Below are 12,942 nucleotides of genomic sequence, written 5' to 3'. Positions count from 1 at the left end.
TAACTTTTTTTGTGTCCCACGCACCTTAAGAAACCATTTGTGCCGGCACCAGCCCCTTATGATGGCGACCTAGGCGCTTGTCGTGCGTTTTTTGTATAGTGCTCACTGGTTTTTGACCAGCAGCCCTTGTCTTATTCCACTGAGCAGGCTAAGATCTCTTATCTCATTGGCTATCTCCAGGGTTCTGATTTGTCATGGGCCACAGGAGAGACGGTCTCCTGTTTGCACGTCATATTCTGCATTCACAGGGGAACCACCCTGTCCGTAGCTGGGAGGCTGCCAAGCGGCTCACGTCATTACGACAAGGTTCTCGCATCGTGGCTGAATTTTCAATTACCTTTAGAACACTCGCAACTGAGAGCAATTTTAACGACGAGGCCCTCCAGGAAATATTTCGGGGGGGGGGCGTTAAACGAGACACTAAAAGATGAGCTAGCTTCCAGAGATGAGCCTACTAGCCTTGACCAACTTATTAGTCTCTCCATTAAGCTTGATTGTCATGTTCGTGAGCGGCAGAGGGAACGTTCCATGCTCCGGACACCACCTGCTACACGTCCTTCTCCACACCAGTGTACTTCCGTCTTCCATTTTGAGGCACAGATCTCAACCACCACGCCACCCTCTCATGGTGACTGTGAGCCAATGCAGCTGGGACGTGCCCGGCTCACTGAAGAGGAGAGAACTCGCAGACGCAGTGCCAATTTATGCCTTTACAGTGGAGGAAATGGCACTTTTTGCCAATTGTCCTCTGCGGTCCGGAAGAAGGGTAGGCTCACCATTTGCTAAGGACAAATTGATTAATCTATCCTCTAATACCTCCTGCTCAGTACATTTCAAACTCTCTGCTACTCTCCTTTGGAAGGACCTGTCAATGCCTCTCTCTGTTCTTGTTGATTCCGGTGCAGATGACAACCTCATAGATCACAGCCTATGCAGCAGATGGGCATTGGCCTACGATTGCTGTCTACCCCTATTACGGGTCGAGCTATCAAAGGACAACTACTTTACAACGTAACTCAGGAGACCGTGCCAGTTTCCCTTAGACTGTCACGGAACCATCGAGAGGTAATGCGTTTCTATCTGTTCGACAGCTTACAAGTCCCATTAGTTCTTAATTTACCATGGGTGAAGGTCCACAATTCTGACATAGATTGGACAGGTGGCAAGCAACTTCTGTCATAAGAATTGTTTGAGATCAGCTGCAAGGACTGCCGGTATTCCCCAACTGCCTGAACACTCAGATCTACTGTATCTCTCATTCTACTGGAGGTTCATTAAGAGCTACAGCCGCATTACGACCCCTCTCACTGCCCTCACGACGTCATTGAAGTGGTCCTATGAAGCAGCCATGCCTTCAGCGACTTGAAGAAGTGTTTGTTTCAGCTACGGTTCTCGTGATCCTGACCCGACTCAACAATTTATCGTTGGAGTGGATGTTTCGGATGTGGGCGTGGGCGCTGTGTTGTCACAGCGGTCCAAGGACGACGGTAAGGTGCATTCTTGCGCTTTCTTTTTGCGCAGACTTTCCCCAGCTGAACTTACAGTGCCTTGCAAAAGCATTCACGCCCCTTGGCCTTTTACCTAATATTTTATATTAAAACCTTTAATTTAAAGGATGGCGGCACGGTGGTCGACTGGTTAGCACGTCCGCCTCACAGTTCAGAGGTCGTGGGTTCGATCCTGGCTCCGGCCTCCCTGTGTGGAGTTTGCATGTTCTCCCCGTGCCTGCGTGAGTTTCCTCCGGGTACTCCGGTTTCCTCCCACATTCCAAAAACATGCATGGTAAGTTGATTGGACTGTCTAAATTGCCCCTAGGTGTGATTGTGAGTGCGGATGTTTGTCTCTGTGTGCCCTGCGATTGGCTGGCAACCAATTCAGGGTGTCCCCTGCCTACTGCCCAAAGACAGCTGGGATAGGCTCCAGCACGCCCGCGACCCTTGTGAGGATAAGCGGTATGGATAATGAATGAATGAATGAATGAATTTAAAGGATATATGAATCAGAATTTCATTTGATGGATCTGCACAAAATAGTCTACGTTTTGAAGTGAAATGAGAAATATATTTTTTAAATGAAAATCGGAAAATTGTTATGTGCTTATGTATGTTATGAAGCCCCTGAAATGCTCTGTTTCAAACAATTACCTTCAGAAGTCGCATAAATAGTGAAACTAAGTCCACCTGTGTGCAATCTCAGTGTCAAATGATTTGTCAGTATATATACACACCTCTTCTGAAAGGCCCCAGAGCCTACAACACCTCATGAAGAGGCACTGCTAACCAAACACCACGATGAAGACCAAAAAACTCTCCAAACAAGTCAGTGACAAAGTTGTTGAGAAGTACAACTCTGGATTGGGTTATAAAAAATATCCAAATCTTTGATGATCCCCAAGAGCACCATCAAAGACATCATATTCAAATGGAAAAAAACATGGCACCATAACAAACCTGCCTAGAGAGGGCCCCCCACCAAAACTCACAGACCGGGAAAGGAGGGCATTAATTGGAGAGGCAGTACAGAGACCAAAGGTAACCTTGGAGGAGCTGCAGAGTTCCACAGCACAGGCTGGAGTATATGTCCATAAGACCACAATCAGCCGTACACTCCACAGATCTGGGCTTTATGGAAGAGTGGCCAGAAGAAAACCTTTACTTTCAGCTAAAAATAAGAAGGCACGTTGGAGACTCTCAAAATGTATGGAGGAAGCTGCTCTGGCCAGATGAGACTAAAATTGAACTTTTTGGCCATCAAGGAGGAAAACGCTATGTCTGGTGCACACCCAACGCATCTCATCACCCCAAGAACACCATCCCCACAGTGAGACATGGTGATGGCAGCATCATGCTGTGGGGATGTTTTTCAGCAGCGGGGATTGGGAAAGTGGTCTGAGTCAAGGAAAAGATTGATGGTGCTAAATATACAGGGATATTCTTGAGCAAAACCTGTATCAGTCTTTCACTGATTTGAGACTAAGACGGTGGTTCACCTTCCAGCAGGACAATGACCCCAAGCATATTGCTAAAGCAACACTTCAGTGGCTTAAGGGGAAACAAATATTTTGAAATGGCCTAGTCAAAGTCCAGACCTCTTAACTCCAGGCAAGCAAGGTCAGCACTGCTGTTTGACCATTTGTGTTTTACTTATCGTATTGCCCAGGGTCCCAGAATATTAAACCTGCTGCTCTGTCTTGTCAACTCACCCCTGTATGTGATGAGTTGGAACCTGAACCCATCTTGTCTTCAACCTGTTTTTTGGCATCCCTTACTTGGGAGAACTAGTCTGTCGTAAAAAGTGCCCAGCAAGGACAGCCTGACCCTGGGGGAGGTCCCAGGAATTGCTTGTTTGTCCCCCCTCTGTTCTTGCATAGGGACATACCTCGTCTTTGACGTGTCCTGGAATCCGCCGGACATTGGCATTTCTCCGTCAACGTGTCTGGTGGCCCTCCATGGAGGAGAACACAAGAGCATAAGTTTCTGCTTGTACAGTGTGTGCACGGAGTAAGAATTCTACCAAACCCAGCTCTGGCCTGCTACAACTGCTCCCAGTACCTGGACGTTCCTGGTCGCACATAGCAGGGGATTTCCTCACCAGCCTCCCTCCTTCGAATGGCAACATAGTGATCCTTACCAGTGTAGATATATTTTCCAAAGCTGCTCACATCCTTGCATTGCCGAAACCTTTGTGAGCTAAGGAGACTGCTGGATTGTTAATCAACAATGTTTTTTGTTTCCATGGTATTATCTATGATATTGTGTCTGATAGAGGCCCCTAGTTCACTTCTCAAATCTGGAGATCGTTCTGTGCTGGACTAGGCATTGGAGTTAGCCTGTCTTCTGGTTACCATACACAAACTAACGGCCCACCGGAGCGTGTCAATCAGCAGATGGAGTCTGCTCTACACTGTATGAACCATTCAAACCCAACTTCTTGGATCTCCCAACTCCCCTGTGTTGAATATGCACACAATATGCTGCCAAGTGCCTCCCTGGGTATGTCTCCATTTCAATGTTCCTTGGGCTATCAACCCCGTTTGTTTCCGTAGCAGGAGGGTGACTGCGCTGTCCCTTCTGTCAAGAGCCACCTGCATAAGTGCGCCATGGTCTGGAAGTTGGCCTGTTCTGTCCTGCTCCGTGATGCGTCAAGATCACAGGTACGGTTCAATCGCCAGCGCACCGCTGCTCCTAACTACACTGTCGGCCAGATGATTTGGCTTAGTTCACGGAACCTTCCCCTTAAGGTTGAGTCCAGGAAACTGGCGCACCGATACATTGGTCCCTACAAGATTGTTGCTCTGGTGATCCCATGTGCCATCCGCCTTGAACTCCCTGCTTCTCTTCGGGTTCATCTTACTTTCCAAGTCTCTCAGGTCTAGGCAGTATTTTCAAGCCCTTTGTCCCCTCCTGTGCCCAACCCCTCCCCATCCCCCCTTGTGGCATACGGCCTACGCGTTTAGGAGGCTTTTGGATCTGCGTCGTCATGGCTGGGGTCTCCAGTACCTTGTAGACTACGAGGGGTATGGGCCAGAGGAGCTTAGTTGGGTCCCTTCCCATCCAGTGTTGTCTAGGGCACTCATCCATGACATCCACCGTCAGCATCCTGGGCCAGATGGCGCCCATGGGAGGGGAGGTACTGTTGGGTCTACTGGGTCTGTGCCTTGAGCCCCTCCCTGTGTGTATGTGTGGGCGTGTCACCTTTGATGATCGAGGAGACAAGTGGTGCTGGGGGTAGGTGCAACCAATCTTTATCAGTGCACTACTGAAATTGGTCCCTGACTCCACGTTCTGCCAGATCAACTCACTCATTCACGAGTTTGTGCATCCAGCCATTTTTCTATTACAGTGATCCCTCATTCATTGCGGTTAATGGGGGGACAGAACCCACCGCGATAAGTGAAAGCCGCAAAGTAGAGTCTGACTTATGTTTATGATTATTATTTTATATGATATTTATTGTACAGTTTTATTTTGGGGGATTTGCGCCTCTGTTACAATGTTTTGCGAACCCCAACATAGTTCCCACACTTCTAAATACTTGTTAAACAATCAATTTAACAATAAAAATGCAAAATGAAGATTATAAATACCAAGCTTGCAGGCTGTGATCAGAATTTAGCTTCGACCGACTGCAGCAGCTGACAAGCACGACGGAACGTTCGCTAAAAACTACGTTTAAGTCTTAATTTTTATCATAAAATTGACTTACTTTAACTAGAATGCCATAGTGTAATTTATCCAATCCTGCACTTTAAAAACGCTTGTCGCCGTCGTGAAAAGGGAAAGTAAAAGTAAAAGCGACTGCTTCTTCTTCTTTGCCTGCTTTTTCTTCTTCTTCTCCTCCTACTTCATTTAAAAAACGAAGAAGAAGCATGGGCGCGGGGGGGGGATCATGCATTAACTTTACCTTTGCACAACAACATCAATAAAGTACTTTGGATAGCATACAATACGGGATTGTAGGTAAACCGTTTTAAGAGAAACTAAGACAACAGTAACAAACACTTTCACACTTTATTTGGCAATGTCTTAAGTCGTCCGTGCCGCTGGCCGGCCGGGAGCGCGCTGCGCTACGCTCACGAATTATAAACACAGCTGTTCTACTGTACTATCTGATTTTTACAAAACTTTATTAGAGAAAACACATCATTACAAATATGGAGGAGATGGTATCCGGCTTGACTTTGACTAAATCAACGGCACATTTGAATAGTGGACGAGACTAAGCGAGAGGCTGCGATGACGCGCACCGAGTCAGCTCACGTAAAGTAGTACGGTGTGTGGAAAAAGTAAATCCACTTGTGCTCTCGTTGGTCTATCTCGCGCTGGGAACCAGTCACCGCCTTTTATGAGTGCCTGCGGTTATGTACAAAGTCTCCGAGTCAACTCAAATCTTTGAAACAATGCGTCTTTCTGCAATATAGCTCCCGATATGGCTGTGTTGTTTCATTTTTAATTTATGAATGCTTCTGAAAAATCCGCAATGCACTGAGGGCGCGAACGTTGAAGCGCGAAATGGCGAAGGATCACTGTATTTCACCAAGTTTTACAGTCCTGACTCTGTCTTGTTCCCGACATCCTACATTCTTCAGATTGTTTTTGCCCTACTCCTTGCCTGCCAGCCCTGCGCCCTGCAACCAACTGGATTCCATTTCCTGACCTGGAACTGATGGCTTTGGACCACTGCTACAGCTTTGGTTCAATAAAATAATCACTTGCTCTGCCACTCTGTCTCCCTCTCTGTTATTGGGCCCTCCACACACTCAGCGCCCTATAAGTGAGATTTTTGTTGGAAGGTGACCAGATCAACTATGATTACTGTCCAACCAATGAAATGGTTGCAGATCAATTAATAAAGCCGGCAACCACAATGAAATTGATGAAGGTTGAAACATTTATGGTGTATGAACGTGAGTGTTTAACCAAATTGTTTACTTAAAAATATAGACTTTTCCAAATGTAAGAAAGCAGGGGCGTTGAGTGATTTGCTCTCATTGTTATGTGTTTATATTGGTTTGTCCCCCTATTGTTTGTTTGTTGTTATGGCAACATGGTAGCCACTGGTGATGTGACCTCTTCAGTCACAAGACCTAATCAATGAATGAATCATACCTCTGAAAATAAAACCTGTGTACCATGGAAGCGGGTGTTCACGCAAAGAGCAACGATTTGTGTTAACGTGTCATGTTGAACGTTGTGCTAAAAAGACTCTGACAACACATTTCCAATTTTTTTTTTTTTTTTTTAGGGTTAGGAGGTTGTGAAACTGTATTTTGCATCCAGCACCACACTCCATTTCAGAAGGTGGCAGTAATGTACCAAAAGTCGTTAAAAGACAGAAGAAGAAGAAAAAGAAGGAAAAACAAGAAGATGATTGTGAAAAAGATGAGTTAAGTCAAAGAAAAAACAATTTATTAATACTTTACTAATACTAATACTAGGATGCATTTTAGTTCACCAGGATTGTACCTTTAGCAACAATATGGGTTAAAGTAAGTAAAAGTAAAACTTTTAAGAGTTAAAGCTGTGAAATGTATGTGCATTTATGTGTGTAAAGCTCTTTGAGCAGAAACCGAATAATGCAGATAGTGCACTCCATTTACCATTTTAATCAAATCGATTCAGATAATGGATGGATGGATTTTTCATCTATTGGACCTTTATTTTTTCCCAGATTGATGATTGACGGACTTTTGACATGTACTGACGGGAGCGCGATTAAAATAACACGACGGACTGACTGACAGACGATTACAGTTTGGTTCAGCTTGAAAAAATGACGGATTGACGGATGACGGATGGGTGCCCAGGCCGCTGACAGATGACAAATAACGGACCGGCAAATTTGAGTAAAATGCCCACCTCTGTTGATTACTTTGTTATGGAGTGACGAATGCAGAACTAATCAGCCTGCTCTATTCTATGCAATAAGAGTTTAATAAGGCAATACTCCAAGTGTGACAAAACAGGTGATTGAACAACATCATGCAAAAGCAGAACACTTCCTGGAAATTGCAATGCCCCATTCCAGTTTTGAAACAATATGATAAATCTGATCGAAACAAGGCAGGGAATTATTTAATTTCACTCTCAGCAATTTGGCCTTAGTCACCTGCTCTACTTGTACCCCATCAACATACAAATTGAGTGCAGTGGCATTAGCAAGAAAATTCCAGCTGTTAAATACAGTAGCTTTAGTTTTGGCAATATCTAATACCAGACGGTTCATGCTCACTCATGTAGCCCTTTGCCATTCCACCTGGCAGCTTTACCTGAACGAAAGGTGCACCAAAGTAAATTTGATGCTGAACTTGAACCATTCGGAGTATCGACATAGTTTTGTTCTCTTTTTGAAGATAACACTTTGAATTTTTCTCCTCAACTGTCAGAATCTTTTTAAGTGCTACTGGCACTGAATTATGGAAGTTTGAATGCATATAAGGCCGTGGGTCGGCCTTCTTTTATGTATTCAAAATTTCGTGTTTAAGAATTATGGAAGTTTGAATACATATATACATACATATAATACATATAACAAAATGAATCAGGAAAAAAAACACGAGCACACTTCACAGGTGCAAGTCAGAGATGTGGCTTGATTACGTCGTGTGCGCCGCCTTCACGGTTTTGTCATGGCATTGGCCCCACCCGGAAGTAACGCAAAATCCATTAAATGCTCAGTAAATGTGTATCAATTCGCAAAAACGTTCATTAGGACACAGATATTTTATTAATACAACTTATTAAAGTTTGTAAAAATTGTTTCCCATACACTTTTACGATGGTGATGTTTGAAACAAAGCTTAGTCATTTGCATGGTAGCGCATGGTAAATAATTTAGAAAAATTGGGAAAAAAGGGGGGGTGCCCAAACAACTTCCCAAGACATATTTTCACTGGCAGAGAAACTACCTTTAACGAATACTTGCTATCTTCTGCCATACAGATACAAATTTGTGGTTAAAAAAGCACACGCACTGCTCGCCGGATGTATTCATGAATTGAGAGGTCTCCAGTTGCAGTCTTGGTGGTTCCCCGCCTCAGAGGTGGCTACTTGGGATGACCACCGGAGGGCTTGGGATATCGGAGAGTGAGGATGATGCGCCGGTGACTCTGAGAGTTGGCCAAAAGAATGAGACTTTGCTCTCCATTCAGTGTGAATGGGAGTTGGTGGCAGAAAGCAAGAAGGATTAAATATTGAAGCTTGAGGTAAAAAAAATGTTCCTGAACAACACACAAAGCTCGACGCCATCTCTCATCGTAGAACTGAAAAGCTGCTTTAGAGATAGGATGAGAAGCATGGTCATCCAGGAGGTGCTCAGAGAAGAGCCGATGCTCCTCCGCATTAAGAGAAGCCAGATACAGTAAGGTGGCTCGGGCATTTGGTACACACCAAGGTTGACAAGTTATGGGCTACAACACCCGGTTGCAGTAAACCGACACATCTGGTTTGTACTGTGCTTTCTATATTTGTGAATTATTGCAGATACAGATCTGCAGCATGCACCTCATATACATTCCTTATCAGAGCTTTAGGAATGTTAAACTCTATAACCAGAACAGTATACAGTAGTTGTGATCGATTCATAAAGATAAAAAGAAAAACATTAACTTGGCTATTAATTAGGAGTGGGCGATATGACGATATTAGATCGTTAAGCGGTTTAACGTGTTCACAATCTCATAAAGCCGAAATATTGTTTCATTGTCTACATGGCACATTCCAAACAGTTAGCTCTATGGCGGCACAAAGCCGCTGACGCGTGTACCCGACCAACAAATCACAGCATGCACAGTGCACGGTAGGTGACACTCCCCGCCTTCCTGTTTGTTTGTATAGCGGGAAGCTATAGCGGAAAGTCACCACGAAGCAGAGTTGGTCCCGAAAAGAAACTCCACATCTACAGTGTCGATTTGGTTTGGCTTTTCCTCGGAGGAGAAAGTGCAAACCAGTTATTTGCAAAGTTTGCAGAGACTCGGTTCGGACGTCAGCGCCGACAGCAAAAGCAAACGGAAATCAGTCACATGGTAGTCAGAGGCAGCCGCTAGCTCCAAGCTAACGCAACCCACAGTAACACAGTCACTTAACAAGAGCACTCCATATGATATAACAAGCAAGCAGTGTAAAGAAGTAACTCAGGCAGTGACTTATTACCTTGCTAAAGACATGATTCCCATTAAAACAATGGAAAATGAGGAGTTTAAAAGACTCTTCAAAGTACTAGAACTGCGTTATGAGCTGTGTTTTTATGTTTACATTGTTACCTTTTATGTTTACATTCACTGCACATTTTGATAAAAAATTGTCATTATTCAAATTAAAACCTGTTCAAAATGCTTAGCTGACTTAAAATGTCATTTTTTTTAGTTTTATACATATTTTACATTTTTTTATAATGTTTAAAATGAGGAAAATGGTCAGAAATGTGCAAATTAGTCTTAAAAAAACGAAGTAAAAAAATTTCTTTAAAAAAACTTTCCTTGTACTTTCTGCACTGGGCTTTGTTTTTTGGGGCACTCTGAATAAACTAACGGCACATTTGAACAATGTTCTGAGTTTACGAAGGGTCTGAGTGAAGCAGCGCGCTAGGAGCATATTTTTAAACGCACCGACGATGAGAGAACGGCAATATGGAGTCGACGAGCTTTCGGACACGTTTGGGAAAATAGCTCCGAATGTGCACTGCTTCATTGTGACCGTTCTGAAACTCGTTCAAATGAGTCATTCGGTTATTCAGGGTGCACCAAAACCAGAGAGCCATTCTGCGCCAACTGGGGACCAGGGTTATTATTGTTGTGGATTTTTCATTTTAGTTTAGTTTTTATTTCGTTTTGATTTTTTATTTCTAATTCAGTTAGTTTTAATTAGTTTTTAGAATAGATTTGTTAGTTTTTATTAGTTTTAGTTTTGGGGAAAATGCTTAGTTTTGGTTTCGTTTTTATTAGTTTATTTTTAGTTTTAGTTTTTTAGAATTTAATGTATTTGTCAGGTGTGGCTTTTTTTTTATAGTAACAAGTGTTATTTATTCAAATAAAGATACCATTTGAAAAATGTATTAACTTACTAACAATGTTTGAATAACCATCACCAAATAAAACATAACAGTCCACTTAAACTTAAGTGCAATAAGGCCAAGAAAAGTGCAGTGCATTAATGCTGCTTCTAAAGTGAAAATGCAGATGAAACAAGCAACATAAAACATAACATAAAAATCTGGCAATTGAATAAGAGAGTGCAGACTTGTAACATCAGAATATATGTCAACAAATTTAAGTCCTTCCATATTGAAAGTGTGTGTGTCAGAGAGAGAGAGACAGAGGGAGACCGAGAGAGACCAAGAGAGACAAGAGAGAGGTTTTTCCCTCAAGCAATATGCCGCACGAGACCAGTCTCCGTGACAATGCATTTGCTTTTGTCCGAGACAGACTCATAATAAAAATAATCCCAAATGGGGCTCTGTCGTTTTCTCCCAACTTTCGCCATTATAATGTTGTTTTAGTGTAGTTTTATACCCATCAGACCTAATTGTAAATGTGTTACGTCACTCACAAAAGCTTACAAAGATGAAAACGAATGGTATTTTCGCTACGATTATCGTTCGTTTTAGTTAGTCTTGTGAGCATACAATGTCGTTTTAGTTAGTTATCGTTTTTCCCAAAGCATTTTCGTTTTTATTTCGTAAACATTTTTTTTTTCTTTTAATGTTAGTTTTTGTTATTTTGTTCGTTTTCGTTCACGATAATAACCTTTCTGGGGACACGGTGCACCGATGCATCAGGCAGTGCAGATTGAAACAGTTCAAGCATGAGCTGCTGATTGGTTTAGAACATAGTTCGACAATTAACGAGAGGGGAGCGCACTCTGCTTTTTGGAACACAGGCACTCTCAGAATAGTGCACAGGCGTCGGAGTGAATTTCCGAATGCGCCACTAATGTTCATGGTCTTGTTTTAGTAAAACAAATTTCCCCTGAAAATAAATACATTTCTTTATTGGTCCGACTTAGTAGGAAGACAAATATCAAGAAAACCGTAAAAAAAAAAGCCACATTAACCAAACTGCAAGTAGCGAATGAACACTGCACTTGAAATTTATGCTTGAGATGTCTGTGCTGCTTTACTTCAAATGTTTTAGTCAGCCTTTCATTTTTGAGTTACAGGGATAGTTAATATATATATATATATATTAGGACGGCAGTGGTACGTGGCCGTTCAAACATTTCATGGGCTAAACCATTCATCCATCCATCCATTATCGATACCGCTTATCCTAACAAGGGTCGCGGGGCGTGCTGGAGCCTATCCCAGCTGTCTTCGGGCAGTAGACGGGGGACACCCTGAATTGGTTGCCAGCCAATTGCAGACAAACATCCGCACAATCACAATCACAATCACACCTAGGGGCAATTTAGAGAGTCTTACCAACTTACCATGCATGTTTTTGGAATGTGGGAGGAAACCGGAGTGCCCAGAGAAAACCCACGCAGGCACGGGGGAGAACATGCCAACTCCACACAGGGAGGCCGGAGCCGGCGGGATCGAACCCACGGCCTCTGAACTGTGAGGCGGACGTGCTAACCAGTCGTCCACCGTGCCGCCCTCGTTCCCCAGGTGGTTTCCGAATGTCCCGGTAAGCGCTACACCTTCCCACATGGTGGTTTTGTGTTTCGTCCTCTACACCACACTTTGAGCACATTGCAGAAGTAGCTTGGCCTGTGGTGTTTTTGTGCTTCTGGAGATGTCCTGTAAAGACTTGTACTACCAGATTCAGTTGATTACAACTCAAACTCAGGATGTGGTTGCACAGTCGAAATGAAGGCCAGCCTACGTTTTTCTTTGTTCTTTTGCAATCAGTATGTTTTTCCCATGCTTACTGCCAGCGCTTTATGCTCCTGGCTTGCATAGCATAGACATTGCTAATATACGGGATCGGAATGAAGGTTTCTGGGCCCTCAATGAAGAGTTCAGATCCCTGTTTTGCAAGTTCATCAGCCTCCTAATTTCCTTGGACTCCCTGATGTCCTGGTATCCATGCAATGAGAAGGTTGTTTCTCTTACCCAGTTCGTTAATGTTTTCAATGCAATGCAAAACAGTGTCTGACTTAACCATATTGCATTCCATTGCTGTAACAGCAGCCTGATTATCAGAAAGGACAACTATTATTTGTTGCTGGACCCCCTTATCAAGCAGAATCTCTGTCGCCAAAGATATGGGAAAGAATTCTGCCTGGAAGTTAGTTGGCCCAAGAAGAGAGATTTCTGAACGGGAGACCGAGCACTGTTCGGTATTCAATATCGATACCTGCTCAGACTATCCCGGCCAGTTTTGAACAATCGGTGTAGCACTGCAGAACCTTTTTGCATTGGTTCCATTCATATTCGATTGCACTTTGTTCAGGCCTGAGCAGCGACCGCTGCAAACAAACTTATTTTTCATCGCAGTGGTAG

At 43.5% G+C, this 12,942-nt stretch overlaps 1 protein-coding gene across 7 annotated transcripts in view; it reads right to left on the bottom strand.

The window, feature by feature from the left end:
* The window catches only part of LOC147144176 (CUB and sushi domain-containing protein 3-like), a 708,031-nt gene that overhangs the window by 143,621 nt on the left and 551,468 nt on the right, over nt 1-12,942 (bottom strand). The gene's annotated exons all lie outside the window — the stretch shown is intronic.

This window comes from Filicampus tigris, chromosome 8 (genome assembly GCF_054856515.1).
Source record: "Filicampus tigris isolate MCC_2025a chromosome 8, RoL_Ftig_1.0, whole genome shotgun sequence".
Lineage (NCBI taxonomy): Eukaryota > Metazoa > Chordata > Actinopteri > Syngnathiformes > Syngnathidae > Filicampus > Filicampus tigris.
Note: the sequence above shows the minus strand (reverse complement) of the source record. Positions and strands in the feature narration are given on the sequence as shown.